Here is a 20905-nt window from a genome sequence, read left to right as displayed (position 1 = left end):
ATTTGAGAGAATTAAGAAACATATTTCCCTAAATATGAAGAAGTTTTTTAAAAATTCTCTTTTCTTTTTTTCAATGGCAAAGAAATCCTGTTTAGCAAGTTTATTAGCGTTGAGGATCTGTTTCCTGTGTTTTGTTTTGTTCTGTTAATTGTGATCCTAGACCTGGCTCTTTCCCTGCTGTTCATCTGTCATCCTGTCCAGACCAGTACATGGCCTCTGTCCCGGGACTGCACAGCTTTCTGTTTGCAGGCCTTGGGGTAAAATATCAAGACATTGAGGCTTCCACTCATCTTTCCAAACGCAGCTGTCTTCTATTTCCAGAAGTCCGCATTCAGGTGATTCTTCTGTAGAGGCGATGGGATGTTCCTCTTGTTTTAATCTTGTCTCTCTCCTTCTGGTTTGACCTAAAAGAGGTTTTCCTAAGTGGCTATAAAACTAATGCATATTATTAACACAAAATATTCTCAGGGGCACAGGAAGTTTTGAAAGTGATCTTTGGTACTGATTGTCTCAGCCAATTCTTCAGAAATCGTAGGAGGGATGTTCACAGCAAGATTTGCCCCTTACATATGCGTGTGCGTACTTTATAGGCTGTTTTCTGGGATTAGCATTAAAAACATGATGAAAAAGAGACCCAACGTGGTGTGGGTGTTCCTGTTATTTTATATTTACATCGGGTCATTGTAAAATCCTCTCTAAAGTATAAGGTTCCTAGACAGAGAAGATTCTCAAATCTGTACCTTGTTGAAAAAACAGATGAGATATATATTGAAAAACATTGCTTTGGATATTTTATGTAAGTCAGCTATGTCACAGAATTGGCGCAACACACACAATAATGACAGAATCCAACTTCAAATGAAACAAGAAAATAACACTTACAAGGGTATGAAATCGCTGGATACACTTTCAGAGTGTAACAGTAGCGATGCTTTATACAGTGTGCTATAGAACACTTTGATTAAGATCTGAAACAAACAGAAGAATTAAGAAACAGAGCCGGGATTAAAAAATGGAAGGTGAGCAGGAAGGATAACGTAATCTAATCAACAAGGCACTCCATCATGTAAGAAGAGTAAGAGCTCTTGAACAATCTTGACTTTACCATATTTATGGTCCTGTTGTATGAGGAGATAAATGATATTATTGGGGACAGGGAAAAAACACAGAGGTAGAAGGATTTAATACATCAGCACAACCCTAAGCAGCTATTTGGAAATCTTCACAGAGTTAAGAAAAAGTGTAACTCTTCATTTGACTGTTGGGTATTAAATAAATGTAACCTGAGAAGATACAGTCAGTTCTGCTATAATACTTGTTTTGAACATGCAAGTTAGTTCCAGTGTACTTGCTATACTAAGGAGCAGATTGGACATAAACTGTTTGCTTGAGTATAACATGCCTTTTGAGCAAGCTTCCTGTTTCCCTGTATGTGATTTCATTCTCAAGAAACACTAGGTGAATGAGAAAAACTGCATCAAATTCAACGGAGCTGCATAGGAAGACATGAGCACGCGCGCACGCTCTCTCTCTCTCTCTCTCTCTCTCTCTCTCTCTCTCCCAGCCATCTCAGTTCACCCAATGTCTTATGAGCTCATCTACCTACACCTGGTGGTACAACTTTCCGTGAGATTTCAGAGAACGCTCCTTCCACCACTTCCCAATAACTCACACGCTGAAACCTTTCTTCAGATCCCCACTTCCACAAGCAAACCTGAGGCCTTTCCCAAAGTAAAGTGCTCTATTGTAGCATTTTTGCATTCCTTAACCATGTATAAAACACTGCCCCTGTTTTAATCAGGGTCCTGTCTTTTATTTTTTAATGTATTGGTGATGAAATTTTTGAGTATTGTACCCCAACCCTATTTTCCCCAATAAGTCCTAGTTTTATTGTTTTGGTTTGGTTTTTTGCAGATTATGGTGATTTTTAAGGACACTTATATCGTGTTGTAGCAGAACTAATTGCTGCACCACAGAGGACAACTCATGGGTGATGGGCATGTGAAGCACAAGCACTGAAATGCACTAGGACCCTCTGCCCTGGAGGTGCTGTTTCCTATGAAATAGGACCTGTTCAGGACCCTCACTCTATAAGCACGAAAATCTAAACACGTTAGTGCTTTGCCTTCAATTTTGAAGTAGTCCCCTGGCCATGTGATTCCTGATGCCCCCATGGTTCCATTGACCTAGGATGAACCTAACCCGTTGGCAGTGCCTCATACTCTGAGATGGGTTTTCCAGAGGCCAAATGGACCCTTTTCTTGCCTTTTCAAAGAGAGCCACACAGGAAGGAAAACAAGAAATTCAACTTTTAAGCTGGCCTATTCATGGCCTTTGCTGAATCCTGGCAAAGAACTGTCGCTTTTCATTACAATTCATCTCACTGATTTCCAAGTGGGATGAACTGGCCTTTTCATTAAGGCCATAGGAAAGCCAAGTGGGGTGACCCAGGTCATTAAGTGTTGCTATCCAATGAGTGAAAAGTGGATGACTTTTCAATATGCATTTGGGGAGCCCTGTGTTTTCTTTCACTGGGTTCTGTTTTGTGAAAATCGGTTCGGGGGCGGGAGAAGTCCGATCTTGCCTACTCTGTCCTGCTAGAACAACGCATGCCTTTCTGCTCTGTCGGGGGGGTGAAGACAAATAGACAGGCTTAGGAATCGGAAGTGGGGTGTTACCATTCTTATTTCCCACTTTCTGGAGAGCCCAGCCATGTCACTGGCTCAAGAACATTCTATTCCCCAAGTGGACCTATTTACAAAACAGAAATAGAGTCACAGAGGTAGAAAACAAATTTGGTTACCAAGGGGGCAAAGAGGTGGGGAGGGATAAATTGGGAGATTGGGGTTGACATATACACACTACTGTATTTAAAATGGATAACTATTAAGAGCCCACTGTATAGCAAAGGGAACTTTACTCAATACTCTGTAATGACCTATATGGGAAAAGAATCTAAAAAAGAGTGGATAATGGCTGATTCAGTTTGCTGTACAGCAGAAGCTAACACAACGTTGTAAATCAACTGTGCTCCAACAAAAATTAATTGTAAAATAGTCACCCCCCCAGAAAAAACACAGAACATTCTATTCCTGTAACCAGCAGGAGTGTGTTTTCATTAGTTTCTTAGCTTTTCAACTAAAGCCAACACACACACACACACGTACACACACACACGTACACACACATGTATACACACGTACACACATGTACACACACACGGTGACACTTCTTCCTTCTACTAACCCCCCCTCCCTAGAGATTCAGTTTGCATAAGACGGGAAGATGGATTTTTAAACCCTATTCTAAATTCATTGTTAGGAAATATAATGATCTCGAACATTGAACCTATTGAAATACTTTGTGGATAAAGAATAGAATTACAGCTTTGCTTTAATTTGAGCTAAATTTACTGTAAAAAAAAAAAACCTCTGTGATTTATAAATTATTGAAATGAATACATTGTATTTACTTATTTAGATATTATTAAATATCATCTTTGAAGGTATTATTTTATTACAGTTTTAGACTATGCCATAGTCTTTTGGGTTTCAGGACCCGATTCCAACACTGTAGGGGACAGTTTTCCCCACCAATAAGGGGCAAAGGGTGTCTCCAGACACCAGTTGGATGTCCTATCATTCACCTCAGTTCTGAAATGATGTATCCAGAGATAGCATCAGATTCTACAGGACTACAGGACTGCCCCCTCTCGCTCTTCAGACACCAATTATAAGCCCAGGGTGTCAACTGACTGCCAGCTGTCTCCAAACTGGAGGTTCCAACAACCCCCTCCAACTCAGAATGTCAGCTGCAGGTCCAGGTTATAACCTGTACTTCTGGCCATTTCGCTATCAGAGATTCCCATGACCTTCTCCTTGGGTTCGATTGATTTGCTACAGTGGCTCACAGAACTCAGAAACATCACTTACTACATCACCCATTTATTAGAAAAGGATGTAACTTAGGAACAACCAGATGGAAGAGACGCACAGGGCGAGGTGTGGGGAAAAGGTGTGAAGTTGCCATGCCCCCTCCAGGTCAGCTGAACCTGCTGCACAGGTTCACCAACTGGGAAGCTCTCTGAACCCCATCCTTTTGGGTCCCTATGGAAGCTTCATTACAAGGTCACGGTTGATTGAATCATTGGCCAGTGGTGATTGATTCGACCTCTGGCCCCTCTTCCCTCCCCAGGGGTTAAAGGGGGTGGGACTGGTATTCCAACCTTCTAATCACAAAGTTGGTTCCCGGGGCAACCAGCCCTCACCCCTTAGGTTACCTGTGGGCTTTCCAAATGTTAGTGCATTAGCATAACAGAAGACACCTTTATTGCCCTTATCACAGGAAATTCCAGGGGTTTTAGGAGCTCTGGGCCAGGAAGAGGTCTTACTGTATAAATCACAATATCACGCTTAGAGTGAACTTTTGCACATCTAATTCATTATATTATTTATTTTTTAAAAAGAAAAAATGGTAGTGGGTTAAGAATTGCGATGAGATATATATAACCCATTAGATATAATCGTTCAAATATCTTTATTAGAAATAAACAATCTATCATCCAGGTATCTTGTTTACATAGTAGTAAATATTCAGCTGTTTGATAGTGTGTGTGTATGTGAGGGAGAGAGAGAGAGAGAGAGAGAGAGAGAGAGAGAATGTACTGGTACTTAGCAATCTTTTTGAAATGCATAGATCAGGATAAGAGAAATCATTAATGCAAAATAAATTTCTTAGAATAATTGTATGCCGAGGTTTGTCTACACACGTCTGCTAAATTTTGGCTTCTTCGTTCTTTGCCCTTATGCATAAATCAAAGCAGAGAGTAGAAATGTGAAATATGTTGCTTTATAAGCTGGATTGTGGTTTATAGGGTATTGAAACAACTGGGCATTATAAATATAGTTAGTCAATTTACTGCAGAAAAAAACTTCGAGGTGTAGTTTGTCTTTAAACAGCAGAATAGGGGCTTCCCTGGTGGCGCAGTGGTTAAGAATCCGCCTGCCAATGCAGGGGACACGCGTTCGAGCCCTGGTCCGGGAAGATCCCACATGCCAGGGAGCAACAAAGTCCATGTGCCACAACTACGTGTCGCCTGCCAATGCAGGGGACACGCGTTCGAGCCCTGGTCCGGGAAGATCCCACATGCCAGGGAGCAACAAAGTCCATGTGCCACAACTACGTGTCGCCTGCCAATGCAGGGGACACGCGTTCGAGCCCTGGTCCGGGAAGATCCCACATGCCAGGGAGCAACAAAGTCCATGTGCCACAACTACTGAGCCTGTGTTCTAGAGCCCCTGTGCCACAATGTCCTCATCTGATGATGAAGTTCTTCTAGGACCTGGTCCCGATCCCTTTCTTCAATCTTTGCTTTCTTGACAGGTGCCCCCGAACCACAGTCCACCTGCAACATTCCTGTCTCCCCAATAGTTTCTCTCTTCTGACTTTTTGCATGCTTTCATTTAGGTTCGCAATACATTCATAACCTTCTCTACCTCTTGAAAGTTCATTGGTTCATTGTGAAATCACGACTTGCATGCAGCTTTTGCTGATCTCCACCAGTGGGTGGGGTTATCTTTACTTTGCTTCCATAACAATTGGTTTGTGCTTTTTTAAGCATCCGCATCACCTAAAATTCAGCAGTTTTTCTTAAAGTATACTTACTGTATTGTCCTACTACACTAATAATTCCCTGCGGGCAGGCAGGGGACCATATCTTATTCAAGTTTTTAACTGTAGTGCTTAGCACATCTCCTGGAATATATAGGGGCTCAGTCAATGTGTGTTCAATCAAATTCCAAAATTATATACATATATGACTAAATTTTATAAAAGTTGAGGATCCTTTCCTCCTTCCCCTCTGCCTACTCCTTTTTCCTTCCCTCTCTTACTCTCCATCCTTCGCTGCTTTTCTATCTCTTCTAGAAAAACGTAAAACTTCTAATTATGTATCTCCTTTACTGTATAACAGATATAAGATTAAGTGAAAAAAATTCAGAATTGCTGTAATTTAGTGGTGTTCATTTTTTGCTGGGTGAGTGATCCAAAAGTCCAAGGGACTTGAGTTTATTTGAACAAGTAAATAAATAAAATAGGCAGAGGAGTCTGTAACAGGAATAAGGTGTGTAACGTGAAACAGGAATGAAATGCAGTCTGGGCCTGAAATGACCTGGAAGAACACGGTGGTGGTCTTCACATCAGATCCATGGGAAAGTCTAGAAATCAGACAGAGACCCCATGGAGCCTTGAATATGTGAGGGAGGGTCGTGAGGGTTCTAAAAAATGGGCATCATCCTGAGTTGAACAAACACCTTCAACACATACTAAGTAGCCCCACAGAAAATTAGACCAAGAAGTAAATTTACCTGATATATTTGCTCTACAGTGAGCTTTACATCTGCCAAAGAAGAGACATAATCTAAACTTCAGATGTTGAGATTTTCCTTATGATTTAGTTGTATCAAGCTCTCTCACTAGCTGATATTATTTGGAACCAGAGATGCAAACATTGCTCTGTAGTTGTCATAATTTGAAATGGTTTTGCTTTCCTTTGGGGGCTGATGAAATTGTGTCTGGGGCAACTTACTGGTATCTAATCAATATTTGTCAGACCAAGGAAAGATTTGCTCAGCCAATACTTAGGCAGAAACAAGTGGTTCACAGCTTTGGTTCTGTAGCCAGACTGCCTGGGTTCATATCCTGGGGTCTTCATTTGTGAGATTTGAGGCCTTGAGCAGGTAACATAAGATGCCTGTGTCTACCTCAGTTTCCCCATTGGTTAAATGAGAAAAATAAATGACATAATACATGAAAAGTGTCTAAAAGGGTACGCATGACTAGTATCCACTCAATAAGTGTTTCTTGTTACTTTTATTTAGATTCTAATGATTATTGCCACAGTAAAAATATACAGGTGGAAAATTTAAGAAAAAAGTCATCTTCAGTTTTAGAGCAATGCTTTTAGTTATACAGAATCCAACAGGCTGCCGTAGATATCATCTTCATTAAATTATTTCATTTGAAATGACACCCACTGACGTAGATGCATTACATTCCCGTTTTGTATAAATCACCACCTTTAGGAAATTTTAATTTCACCATTTAAAAAAATCATTTATTGAAATATTATGCCTTAGGTTATGAAAAGGCTCAAATGGATGTTCCTTGAGGAAACAAATTCAAGTTGATTATTCTTTCCTTTTTCCCCCACTTCTTATCATATACTCTGGAAAACTTGGAACATAGCAGAATACACAGAATCCATTAGTATTTTTTTTTTTAAAAAAAAAGGAGGAAATGGAGGAAAGGAAGGAGGGAGGAGGAGGAAGGAAGGAAGGAATCAAGGAAGGCAGTCTGGCAGGTAAAAGATTGATGAGCAGAAACTTACTTTAAGAGTCAGTTGTAGGGCTTCCCTGGTGGTGCAGTGGTTAAGAATCCGCCTGCCAGTGCAGGGGACACGGGTTCGAGCCCTGGTCTGGGAAGATCCCACATGCCGCGGAGCAACGAAGCCCATGAGCTGTAACTACTGAGCCTGCACTCTAGAGCCCGCGAGCCACAACTACTGAGCCCGTGAGCCACGACTACTGAGCTGGCGTGCCACAACTACTGAAGCCCGTGTGCCTAGAGCCCGAGCTCCGCAACAAGAGAAGACACCGCAATGAGAAGCCCGTGCACATCAACGAAGAGTAGCCCCCGCTCGGTGCAACCAGAGAAAGCCTGCGCGCAGCAACGAAGACCCAACGCAGCCAAAAATACATAAGTAAATAAATAAAATAAATTTATTTTAAAAAAAGTCTTTTGTAGTTCTCTTCACAACATGAGGCATTTTGATTTGTGGTTTGTGGGACTAGCTGTGTGAACTTTACAACAGGAAAAATCCTGTTTGTATAAGCAAAGGCATCGCGTTTCAGTTATATTCCCTCTGGAGATTCAAAGGTTCTCAAGTTCTACCCCCTCCGAAGACAAACATCAGCTCCGTCAGGCTTCTCCGCAGCCGGCACAGAAGTTAAGAACATGTGACTCCAGTAGACAAAACAAGAAGATAGACAGACTCACGGGAAATGTCTAGATTTTGAAAAGTACCTGATGTGGAAAAAAATTAAAAGAGACATAGGAATGGAAAATTCCTTTGCTGGCTTCCTGTTCTCTTTCCTGCTAAGGTGGGATTAGTTACCAGCTGTCAAAAGAAATATCACTTTTAATTCTTATTGGGGGGTGGGGGGAGGAAAGCATTAGAAAAAAAAAAGTCTTGGGAGAGAAGGAAGTAACGAGGACCTTCCTTTCTACAATCCATCCCTGCAGTTTGAAAGTGTACAAGAGGGGCATAAGGAGGGGAGGGAGGGCTTTGCTGCCATATGAACACTGAGGACGAACTGAGGACATTAGGTAAATGAGTCTCCCTCACATGTTTCCTAATGAAATAATCCACGTGGTAATGAAGTTGGTTAGGGGTTTGGGGCTTGAAGTATTCAGGTAATTGTCTCACCGGCTCCCCTTGGAGAGGCAAAGAAAGAGTTCATAAAAGAAAAATAGTCTTACATAAGGGCGTCCTTTGAAATCCGATGAACCACCTTTGATGCAATTCCCATTCCCATAAGGCTTCCTTGAGGAGAGTGACCGCTTCTCAGTGTATAAGCACTTCATCCAGAGAAATAGGATTTGCACCGTGTTTGGGCACACCTTCACATGGCACGCTGGACGGTCTACAGAGCTCTCTCAGGGCACAGTTTCAGTTAACGCGCACAACTCAGGAGTAAATCCTATCAGTAAATGCGGGCGTGACTGGGGAGTGCAAGGAAGCCAGCACATGCTCCGAAGGATCTGCTTCTCCTGGACGTCGGAGATTCCACGGCGACAAATGCGTTCTTTTGCGTTAAGACAAGAGCTCCTTGACAAAGGTTAAAAAGCAAGATTCAAAATTGTGAATATAATTGAATCTCAACTTTTTTCTTAAAACAAAAGGAAAAAAGACTGGAAATACTTTTCCAAAGGAAATTGAGGCTGGCGATTCATTTTATTGCCTCCTTTGCACTTTTATTAATAGTATCTACAATTAACATACATAACTTGAATATCGAAGAGAGATTCTTGAAGGTATTCTCCCAATTTTTCCCTCCTCTGGGAAGGATAACGCAGCTCTTATCCTATTAGCGTGATTCATTCTGTGTATCAAGCTCTTTTGAATGATGCAGTAAATTGCATCATTTGTATTTAAATCTTCTGCTGGAATAGTGTGCATCTGCTTATAACAATGCTGAACTGGATTTCTCCTTGAGGAAGCAAATTCAAGTTAACTTTTTTTTTTTTTTTTTTTTTTTTTTGGCTGTGTTGGGTCTTCTTTTCTGTGCACGGGCTTTCTCCAGTTGCGGCGAGCGGGGGCCACTCTTCAGCGCGATGCGCGGGCCTCTCACCATCGCGGCCTCTCTTGTTTCGCAGCACAGGTTCCAGACGCGCAGGCTCAGTAGTTGTGGCTCACGGACCTAGTTGCTCCGCGGCATGTGGGATCTTCCCAGACCAGGGCTCGAACCCGTGTCCCCTGCATTGGCAGGCAGATTCTCAACCACTGCGCCACCAGGGAAGCCCTCAAGTTAACTTTTTTTCCCCTTTGCCTCTTACTGTGTATATTCTGAAGGGCTTGGAACGTGGTAAAACACAGTCCTTCCCGTGGAAATGAGACACCAGGAAGGAAAATTGTGAGAGATGGGATGATAAAGAGAGAAAAAAACTCAGGCACAACCCAGCGATTGTGATGTTGGGTGGAGCAGAAGGGCAGCAAAAGGGCCTCGGGCCTTCGGAGAGGTGGAAATGGACAAGGGATTGTAGGGAAGCTGGTTGAGACAGAGAACTGAAGAAAAGGGTCAAGGAGAGTAAAATCAGTCCATGTCAATAAGTCTCTGGTCTCCGAATATGGTATATGCTTGCTTACTTATAAAAAGCACTAATTCCTTAGTATCTATTGTGTTGCTGTTTTCTGCTAGACACTTTGTTGGATTTGGTGATGGATAAGATCCAGCCAATCCTTACCCGCTAGAAGTGAAAATTTGGTGAAGGAAAAGACACGTGCAACCAAAACACCACGACATATAGACTGGAAGGGAGAGTGCCTTTAAAAAGTTTATTCTTTTTAAAAATTATTTTTTAAATAAACTGTGACTTGATATTTATAGTAGGCAAGGAAAGAGTTAGTAACAGGAACCTTGAAGGAAAGATAGAATTTTTTTAAAGACTATTTTTTAGAGCAGTTTTAGGTTTACAGTCACACTGAGGGGAGGCAGAGAGATTTCCCGTATACCCTCTCCTGCTACATAGGCTTAGCCTCTACCACTACCAACATCACTCACCAGAAAGGTACATTTTTGTTTGTTTTTTACTAAGGATGAACTTCCATTGACATTTCGTAACTACCCGAGGAATCACCATCGTATACTTTAGGGTTCACCTTGGTGGTGTACATTCTGTGGATCCAGACAGTTGTATGATGATATATATCCATCACTGTAATATCATACAGGGTGTTTTCACTGCTCTGAAAACCCTCTGTGCCCTGCCTATTCATCTCTCCCCTCCTCTGCCCTCACCAACCCCTGATCTTTTTACTACCTCCATAATTTTCACTTTTTCAGAAGGTCATATAGTTGGAATCACACATTTTGTAGGCTTTTCAGATCGCTTTCTTTCACTTAGTAACAGACATTTAAGGTTTCTCCATATATTTTCATGGCTTGATAGTTTGTTTCCTTCTAGCACCGCTTAATGTTCCATTGTCTGGATGTACCACTGTTTATTCACCTGCTGAAGGATGTCTTGGTTCCTTCTAAGTATTGACAATTATGAATAAAACTGCTATAAATATATGTGTACAGGTTTTTGTGTAGATGTAGGTTTTTAACTCTTTTGGGTAAATACCAAGGAGCACAACTGCTGAGTTGGATGTAAAAAAGATAGGATTTTAAATTGTAGAAATTCAGTTGGCTTGGAGTTAATTAACCCTGTGTTATTCATTAATCAGAAAAGAGGATCAGTGTCTTTGGAGAAGAGGGAATTGCATAGTTTAGCTTAGCTCAGGGATTTGCAAACATTTCTCTGTAAAGGGGCAGAAACTAGATATTGGAGATTTTGAGGGCCACGTGGTCTCTGTTGAGACTCTGAGGGTCATGGAATTCTACTGTTGTAGGGTGAATGCAGCCATGGACAAAACATGAATGAATGAAAGAGTGAGGCTGTGTTCTAATGAAACTGTTTATGGGTACTGAAGTTTATATTTCATATAAATTTCATATCACAAAATATTATTCCTCTTTTAATCTCTCTCACCACCACCATTTAAAAATGTAAAAGCTATTCTTAGTTCCCAGGTCTTACAAAAACAGGAGTAAGGCCAAACAAACAAAACATTTTGTCCATGACAGATCTAGAATAGTAATAGCTCAATTCTAGACTCTGGAATTTTGTATAGTGTATAGAATTGGTATAGTATATCTTCTTTTTAGAGTCTGTCTTCTTTTTAGACCACTACTAAAATCACCAGACAGCAGTGACGTACAGATGATTGAAAAAGAGATCATGTATCCAAGGTCTTATGTTCAAGTAATGGATTCTTTCCTCATCTTGTCATTTGTCAAATCTTAAAACAAAACAGGCCCCTTCAGTTTACCTCAGTTTCTCTCTGTGTTTCGGGGGGATTGCACTTCTCCGAAGCTGAATGTCAGTACATTGAATTTTCAGTTAAGGTAGATTTAGGAAGCATAGAATGCAACAGAAAAGGCAGTCCAGAGAATCCTTTTATTTGGCTTTAGAAAGTGTTTTTCTACTTACATGTGAGTATGGGTGTGTCTGGTGTTCTGGGAATTTACTTCAAACAAAGGAATGAGGCACGCAGTGATGATCTGACTAGGACTTGGGATGCCGTCCAGTTTCCCCATCTTTCCTCCTGTTCTGCTCCTCTCTTTGGTCTTTTTTATTCCGTGTTTAGCGGCCTCATCTTCTCCTATCAGTCCGAACACTCACCTAAAGCCACCTTCCCTGAGATTGTCCTTGCAGAGTAGAGAGAATTATGTGTGTGTTATGTTCTTTTAAGTCCTTTCAGATGGACCACTGATAAAGGAACCTTAGCTTTCCAAAAGCCGGGACCGAGCAGAGTAACTGATAATACTCACTGAGCAATCACATCGGCCTTTATTATGCGTACACCACCACGAAAGTGGCCTCGATCCGTATGGAAACGTAGACATTTCTCCAGTCTTCAGATTTCTTGGCAGAAAAGTTAACCTCTGGGTCCACTGCTTCCCTGACATTTATGGGTGATTTAAAAGATACGTCCCTTGGAGGGTTCAAACTCTTCTACCGGTTACTGTGTAACAGGTTGCAAATCACGTGCTCCTATGAGAATGTCAAAACCTGATTGATAGCTAACAGGTTTGGAACACTGAGTATCAGCCTGACTAGGAGCTGTTGTTGTTATGATTATTATTCCCACTTTACAGATGAGGAAACTGGGATGCAGAGAGATTAAGCAGCTCCCAATGTCACAAAGCCAGTAAGTGACAGCACCAACATTGAAATCCACTGTTGCTTCCTCAAGCGTTCCTGCTTTTACAGCCGCATAGCACAGGGAGATCAGCTCGGTGCTGTGTGACCTCCTAGAGGGGTGGGATAGGGAGGGTGGGAGGGAGCTGCAAGAGGGAGGGGTTATGGGGATATATGTACACGTGTAGCTGATTCATTTTGTTATACAGCAGAAACTAACACAACATCGTAAAGCAGTTATACTCCAGGAAAGATGTTAAAAAAAATAAACAGTTCATGCTTTTAAAAATGCAAACAAAACCAAACAACCCCCAAACAGCAACTGTGGTCGGAACCTAGACATGGCCCCTTAGCTTTGGAGGGTGAACCAGGCGAGATGGGCCCTCCCAGATCCCCGTGCTACCAGTGCTCTTTAGAGTAAAGAAAAATGCTAATTCCTCAGCCAGCACAGAACTCCTTTTGCAGTCTCCTGGTTACAGCTGCCCCAGGTTCTGAAGAGCTTGGATTGTTACTTCTTTAGTTTCTTGTGGCCGCCCTTCACGTGTTTCGGAACTTTCTCTAGACTCTGCCACCTCTTCACTTATTAATCAATTTTGTGACTCCTGGCCGGCCAGCTTGACCCCATGAGCACCTCAATGTTTTGTTTCATCCCTGAGGACTAATTGCTGGGGCAGAGGAGCTGTCAGATTGTACGTTCTGGATCTGGACAACAGCCTGTGGCTTATTCATCATCTCTGTCTTAAACTCTGGTTCTTGAGGTTGGCGTGTGGGGCGGGGGGAAACCTTTAGCCTCCATCTCTGTCTTCTGTTTACCAAGGGTTATTCAAGCGTGGATGCCGGTTCTTTGGAACTGCGCTGCACGGGGTAAATGATCATTAAAGGCATGTTGGATAAAGGGGCGAGTGGCTGCTTAGCTGTTTCTGGTTGCCTTGTCTCAGTTTTCATTGGCATCCCGTCTCAACTCTGACCTGCTAAGGTGTACACAGAGAACTCTTGTGGGAAGGGCTTCTGTGCATTCCTCTGACCAAGTCTGAAAACTTAGCTCCCAATAACCCTGTTGGTAAATATTTGAGTCACTTACAGGCATTGCTGAACATATTCCTGGCCCGGGAAATCTTCCTCCTTTGTATCCCAGCCCGAGTGAAAAGTGAGTCCGGGTGTGCTTGGGTGACCTTCTCCCTGTACTTTCTCCTGTGCTACAGAGGTGGAGCCATAAACTCAGGCTCAGCTGACCGGCCGTTGCCTGCTTTATAAGATGCCAAGGGCTGCCTATGTAGATTCCCAGGGTGGAACTGTAGGAACCAACCAGTGTCAATGGTTAACCCAGGTTCTTGGTGTCTGGAGCTTTTCTTTCCTGTATTATTAACTAAAGAACATTTTTACCATTGCCCAGCTGTGAGCACCCAGCTCATAGATCCTCTATGGAGAGAGTGAACACAGGTAAGCATTGCTCTATTGTTGTCATTATTCAAAGTCATCCAGCCTGTGTTTTGCTCATGCTGGCCTCTTTGATTAGGAAGCAGCAGTGCTTTGTATCCAGCAATGTAAATATCAGTGTTGAATTAAATGCAGTTAAGAGAATGTAATTTCCTATGCAAGGGCTTTAAGTAGGAGTCTGTGTGTCATATTCCTTGAGTTCTTTTGAAACTTTGGTCAAAAACAGTTTCAAACTGGTCTTGAGAGAGTTGACTGAAGAGATCTTACGTGCCACTGCAGATGTAGATATCTAAAAGTGACTTCCTTCTATCCCATATTTAATACCAGATGGAGTGTTCTGTAACTTCTATCAAAAGCAAATCAGGGCATCCGTAGATATGCATACATTTATGAATATATGGCTTCAAGCTGTGGAATGTGTGTTTAAACATCCCCTAAAAAAACTTCAAGAAAAATAGGTTAATTTTTTCTAAGAATTGTATATAGTTATATGAGAGAAAATAAAAACATCCATTTTTCTAGACTTATTTATTGATTTAATTTAATTTATTTTTATGCAGCAGGTTCTCACTAGTTATCTATTTTATACATACTAGTGTATCTGTGGGATGAATTGGGAGATTGGGACGGACATATATAGACTTATTTTAACATAGATTCAAAGTAGAGAATTTTCTCCTGTTGTGTTCATTGTAACTTCTCTGAGGCCTTTTTCTTGTCCACTGTTGTCTTTGAGTATCTATTCAGAAAATTATAGATTTATCAATTCTTGCTCTCTGGACGCCATGAATTCTTTAACATATAAAATCAAATTGTCGGGCTTCCCTGGTGGCACAGTGGTTGAGAATCCGCCTGCCAATGCAGGGCACACGGGTTCGAGCCCTGGTCCGGGAAGATCCCACATGCCACGGAGCAGCTAGGCCTGTGCGCCACAACTACTGAGCCTGCACTCTAGAGCCCACGAGCCACAACTACTGAGCCCGCGTGCCGCAACTACTGAAGCCCGTGCGCCTAGAGCCCGTGCTCCGCAACAAGAGAAGCCACCACGATGAGAAGCCTGCACACCACAACGAAGAGTAGCCGTCACTCAGTGCAGCTAGAGGAAGCCCGTGCACAGCAACAAAGACCCAACGCAGCTGAAAATAAATTAATTAAATTAATTAATTTTAAAACTTAAAAAAAAATCTTAAAAAAATCAAATTGTCTCCCTTGTTGCTGGATATAGGTGGTAAACCAGAACTTTTCTTATAAAGCTGATGGATTTTGGTCATTTGCATTATCCTCTTATACAGTCATAGGAACTGAAAGGTCATTAGGGAAATAAGACTGGAGTATTTGTGCTAACTACCCTTACAGCTACAAGAGACAGACCCTTAAGAAAAAACCAATATATTAATGAACCTTTGCCACTTGACTTTGGAAACTGTGGACCAATCACTCTCTAAGTCAGATTTTAACCAACAAAGTGACTCGAAATGCCTAAGCCACAGCTGTTTTGTGGAATGCCATTTAAGAGTTCCTGAAATGAAGCCAAAAATAAGTTTAAAGGTGAACAGAGTCCAGAGTTCAAATCAGCAGAGAGAGAAAAACAGAGACAGAGGCAGACAGTGAGAGAACCAGAGTAACTGATGGATGTAACTCCTGCTTAAGTTTATTTTTAGAACATGAGCACTGTGATAAAATCAAGGCATTAATCCCACGCAAAACAAGACCATGACAACATTTGAAACTGGAAGAAAAGAGTGAAGTGGAAGGGGCCCTCACGATGCTATTCTAATGCATTTTCCTAAATAAGTGCGGTTTTTATTTGCAAAAGAACAAGAGTTTTAAAGGACACTGGAAAATCTGTTTTTTCCATTGTGCATGTGAATGGTGAGTCCACGTCAAGACTTGGATATAAATGCGTTGAAAGTTAGAAAATAGCATAAGGTATAGTTTTTGGAAAAACAACAGATATATAAAGGGTATTTAGAATAAATATTTATAACCAAGACCACCAAGGATTTGGTTGAATCATTTCTTTTTTGAATTTGTAAAACCCATCATTTAACAAACTGTTTAGCTTTTGTCCCCTATGAATTTATCCTTGAGTTACTTCCTTGTTCTAGGAAAAGTGGCCTCAAATCCAACTTTAGGAACAGTGGATAGAAAATGTCGTTATTTCAGGCATCACATAGACTATAAATATTTCTATGGTAGCTTTTGGGGAAATAAGCCTTTATGTGCTCACTGTGTTCTGGATGATTAAATACGATATTCACTGGATCTTCACTACAAGTTTGAAAGGAGCTATTATATTCATTTTATAGATGAAGATTAGGTTTTGCACTTTCTGGCTGTGTTTTCTGGGAAAGTCACGTAACTTCTTCAGGTCTAAGCTTCAAACTCAGTCTGGTGTGAATTCCACAACGCACGTGCTTCTCATTACCAGATGATATCCTACCTTTTCTAACATTATGATGCTAAGAGTTATTAGGCTTGATACAAACAGCAAAAGGGAAATGTCCCCAGAAGATCTCACACATATGATCTTTGTCTGAGGATGTGGCTGAGAACACAGACGGGTGACCAATACCCTCTCTCTTGAACCGATGAGTGATGTTTTCTCCACAGATATCGGTTTCAACAAACCGATGGGATACCTACCATCACGGCTCCATCACTCTATGGTAGCGGAAGACTTAACCCTGAAGAATCTACCCTGATTCTTTTTATAAGGTGATGACTGACGCTGCTCTTCTTTCCTAGGCATTTCTGTCACATGGATAAAAGCAGTTCTTCCAGCATGGAGGACATTTTGCTCGTTGTTTTTCCTGCTAGTACCATTGTTTTGAATAATGGGAGACAACTAAGTTAGTGTTCTTAAGAAGGCAATGACCTACATTTTGTCTGTGAAAAAAGAAACTCTAGAATTCTGATTCTTTTTTTTTTTTTTTTTCCCCGCCACCATAGTCTCAAGCCCTTGACCTCTGTAAGATGCTAACATGGAGTTAATGGGTCATCTGGTCATTTCCCTGATTTGATTGTTATTGCACTTAGCGAAAAAAGCCACTTTTCTCTAATTTATTCACTGATTGATCCTCTCAACAAATATTTATTAAATATAAAACAGTCCTAAAGAAGGAGGGTTCAGTGGGAGATGATTTATCGCAATGAAACCATTTTCCTTAGGGAACTTAACATTAGTGAAGGAGGAAAAACAGATAATTTGTCATTGAGTTGATACAGCACTTCATCTATTTAACATATTTATTGATTGACTACTGTGTGCCACGCAATAATTAGACATCAAAAATATATTGATGAAAAGAAAAAGACAAAAGTCCCTGCCTTCATGAATCTTGTATTTTGGTAGATGTTGACGGAGACTATCGATAAGTAAAAGAAATTGCACGTCGAAGGTGATAAGTCTTCATGGAGGAAAACAGTAGGGGAGGAAATTAGGTGTGAGAGGTGGAGGAGTGAGAATATTGCATGAGTTATTTTAGAACAACGAACATCTGTTATCGCCGAGTTTGTGTTGGTCGGGAAGCCAGGCTTATCTGGGTCCTCTGGACCAGGGTCTGTCAGGCTGCAGACACAGAGTCCAGTGGGACCGCAGGCATCTCAAGCCTCGCCCGGGGGAGGATTCTCTTCCAAGCTTAATCACATGGTACTTGGCAGGGTTTGGCTCTTCTGGGGCAGTTGGATGGGGGGCTCAGTCTCTACTAGCTGTTGGCTAGAGACCTCCTTCAGTTCCTTGCCACTTGGGCCTCTCCATAAAACAGCGCCCAACATGGCAGCTGGTTTCCATTAGCTCCAGTGAGCAAACAGGCAAGACAGAGGGCAGAGTCTTTCTCTAGCCTAATCTTGGACGTGACATCCCCTCAGTTTGGCCATATTCTGTTGATTAGAAATGAGTCACTTGTTCCAGCCGGCCCTCAAGGAGGGGGAATTTCACAAAAGTATGAACCCCAGGAGGCAGGGATCACTGGGGACCATTGCCAAAGCTGCTTGACACAGGTTTACATGTTTAAATAGGATGGTCAGAGAGAGCTTCACTAAGTAGGTGAAATTTGGTCGAAGTCCTGGAGGTGGTGAGGAATTGGGCAAGGTGGATACCTTGGAACAGAGCAGTTCAGGCAGATAGAACAGCCAGTGCAAAGCTCTGACGTGCTGGGCATATTCGAGAAACCACAAGGAGACCAGTGTGGCTGAAGCAGAGTTACAGAGGGAAGAGTAGTAGTGGATGAGGTCATCTTTGTGCCAGGATCTTTTTCCAAGATGGAGAGGATTCTGCAAGCTAAATATGTCTGAGATGTTTTTTTGAGATGTTAGAAAAGACCAGGGTAGGTATAGATTTGAATAGTTAGGAAAAATATTGTGTATGGCAGGCAGGTGATGGTGATAAACAAAATAACAGAAGTGGGAAATGAGGGTAAATGAAGACCTGGCTCCCCCAGCTTGACCAATGGAAAGATAAAAAGGTATCTTAACACCCAGACTGTGCTGAGGTTAATGACCTGCTACTCAACCAATGAGACTTGGAAGGAACACACCAATCTCATCACCACAGAAACTCATGCCAGCTGTTGCCAACAGACAGGGAACTACACAGCAAATGTAGATTTCTTGGGTGAAACACTGTTAGAAGGCTTTCTCCAAATGCCTCTCTTCTGATTAGGATGTATCCCTCTCTCAGATTTTAGCAAGTAATGACCAACAAGTCACCCACTGGTCTTAGCATCTTCAAATGGTCACTTTGTTGGAAACCATGGGAGTAAAAGGACTCTAAACAAACAGTCCTTCCGAGATGCATATTGTTTTAGTCCATCAGGGCTGCTATGCAAAAATACTATAGACTGGGTGGTTTAATCACAAACATTGATTTCTCACAGTTCTGGAGGCTGGAAGTCTAAGATCGAGGCGCTGGAACATTTGGTATCTGGTGAGACCCATTTCCTGGTTCATATAGGGCTGTCTTCTCAGTGTGTACTCATATGGCAGAAGAGGCGAGAGAGCTCTCTGGGGTCTCTGAGGGCTCCACCCTCATGACCTAATCACCTTCCAAAGGCCCCACCTCCTAAATCCGTCACATTGGGGGGTTAGGATTTCAATAGATGAATTAGGGGAGGATACAAACATTCAGTATGTAGCATCGATGAATGTCAAAATAAACTCAGATCGGTTGTTATCGGTTAGAGTTTCTAGGCCCAAGAGCTCAGCTTCAGGAAAAAAGAATGGCTTATCCACACCCTGTAAGGATTGCACTGGAGGATCCCTCTGCAGGGACATTTGCATCCTGCTTTCTTAGCTGGCCAGCCTCAGCAGACTTGGAGAATTCTTTTTCTCATCATTTTTAGGCCATATGTACCCTGGACTTTGTAGTTATTTAAACATAAGCGATGGATGACTTTATTTTTTCTTATGGCTGCTCTTCAGTGAAAAAGATGGGATCGATTTTTTTTTTTCTTCCTGTCCCTCCAGGGTTTTCTACTCTAAAATCAAGGATTCCGACGCACGATGTGTATAGCATTTTAAAGAGGCTTTTACTTTTAAAATGTTTTCTAGTTACATTGGCTCCACATTCACTCTCTTTCAAAAGTAGACCTGAAGCTGTCCACAGGTGCAAAGGAAAACTGAAAAAAGTCAATCATCTAAGAAACAGCCCCAAAATAGATTTACCCAACAGTTCCGCATAAAAAAGGTGATTTTTACCTTAACAATGTCCAGAAGTATCACCTCAAGTTCTGATTTTAGGTAAGATATGAGTATAGTTTTAAAGACTTCAAACGGTTACATGGCTTTGGATGATGTTCCATAAGATTTATTCTTTTAACTCAAAAAGAAGCATTCAGTTATTCTTTCTTCTTTTAAAGAAAAAAGTATGTTCCAGCGCACATGACAAAAACATATTTCATCACAATGAATTTTCATTTTTCATTATACTCCATTTTAAATTAGAACCATGTTCCAATGCAATCAATAATCATTTATTGGGTCTGGTACCAAGATAACAAAGACCTGGTCCTTGCCCTCGGTCTGGCAGAAAAAGGCGGATCTGTAAATAATTAAGGGCAATTCAGTGGCCTAGTACCATGATGACATGAGATGGGACGAGCACACCAACGAATTGAGCTTTTCTTCACGAAGGCAATAAGGTGATAGATAAATCTGTGGCATGTTGCCCTTGTCCTGGGTGTGCTTTTGGAATTCAGAGCTTTCAGGCACTGAAATATTGTTTTTACTATGAGCTCTTTTACGAGATTTTTTCTTGCCAGAAGCTTACTCTGACAGTTCCCTTAGAATTATTGTTTTCTTTCCCCTGTAGTTTGGTAACTGTATCAGGGTCATCCAGAGAAATAGAACCAGTAGGATACATATAGAGAGAGAGAAGGAGAGGTAGGAAGAGATGTAATATGAGGAAGGGGTCCTATGTTTGTGAGGGCTGGCAAGTCTGAAATCTGTAGGCTAGGCTGGCAATCTGGAAATTAAGAGTTAATATTGCAGTCTTGCGTCCAAAATGTGCAAAATTTGCAGGCTAGGCCAGTAGGCAGGAAACTCAGGTATGCTGCAGCCTTGAGGCAGAGCTGCTGCTTCTAGCTCCTTTGGGAAACCTCAGTCTTTGCTCATAATCCCTTCACCTGTTGGATGAGGCCCACACTCATTAGGGAGGGTCATCTATCAATACTTTACTTAAAATCTACAGATCTGGGGCTTCCCTGGTGGCGCAGTGGTTGGGGGTCCGCCTGCCGATGCAGGGGACTCGGGTTCGTGCCCCGGTCCGGGAAGATCCCACATGCCGCGGAGCGGCTGGGCCCGTGAGCCATGGCCGCTGAGCCTGCGCGTCCGGAGCCTGTTGCTCCGCAACGGGAGAGGCCACAGCGGTGAGAGGCCCGCGTACCGCAAAAAAAAAAAAAAAAGTCTACAGATCATAAATGTTCATCACATCTAACAAGCATCT

The sequence above is a fragment of the Tursiops truncatus genome, chromosome 20 (assembly GCF_011762595.2).
Source record: "Tursiops truncatus isolate mTurTru1 chromosome 20, mTurTru1.mat.Y, whole genome shotgun sequence".
In the NCBI taxonomy this organism is placed as follows: domain Eukaryota; kingdom Metazoa; phylum Chordata; class Mammalia; order Artiodactyla; family Delphinidae; genus Tursiops; species Tursiops truncatus.
Note: the sequence above shows the minus strand (reverse complement) of the source record.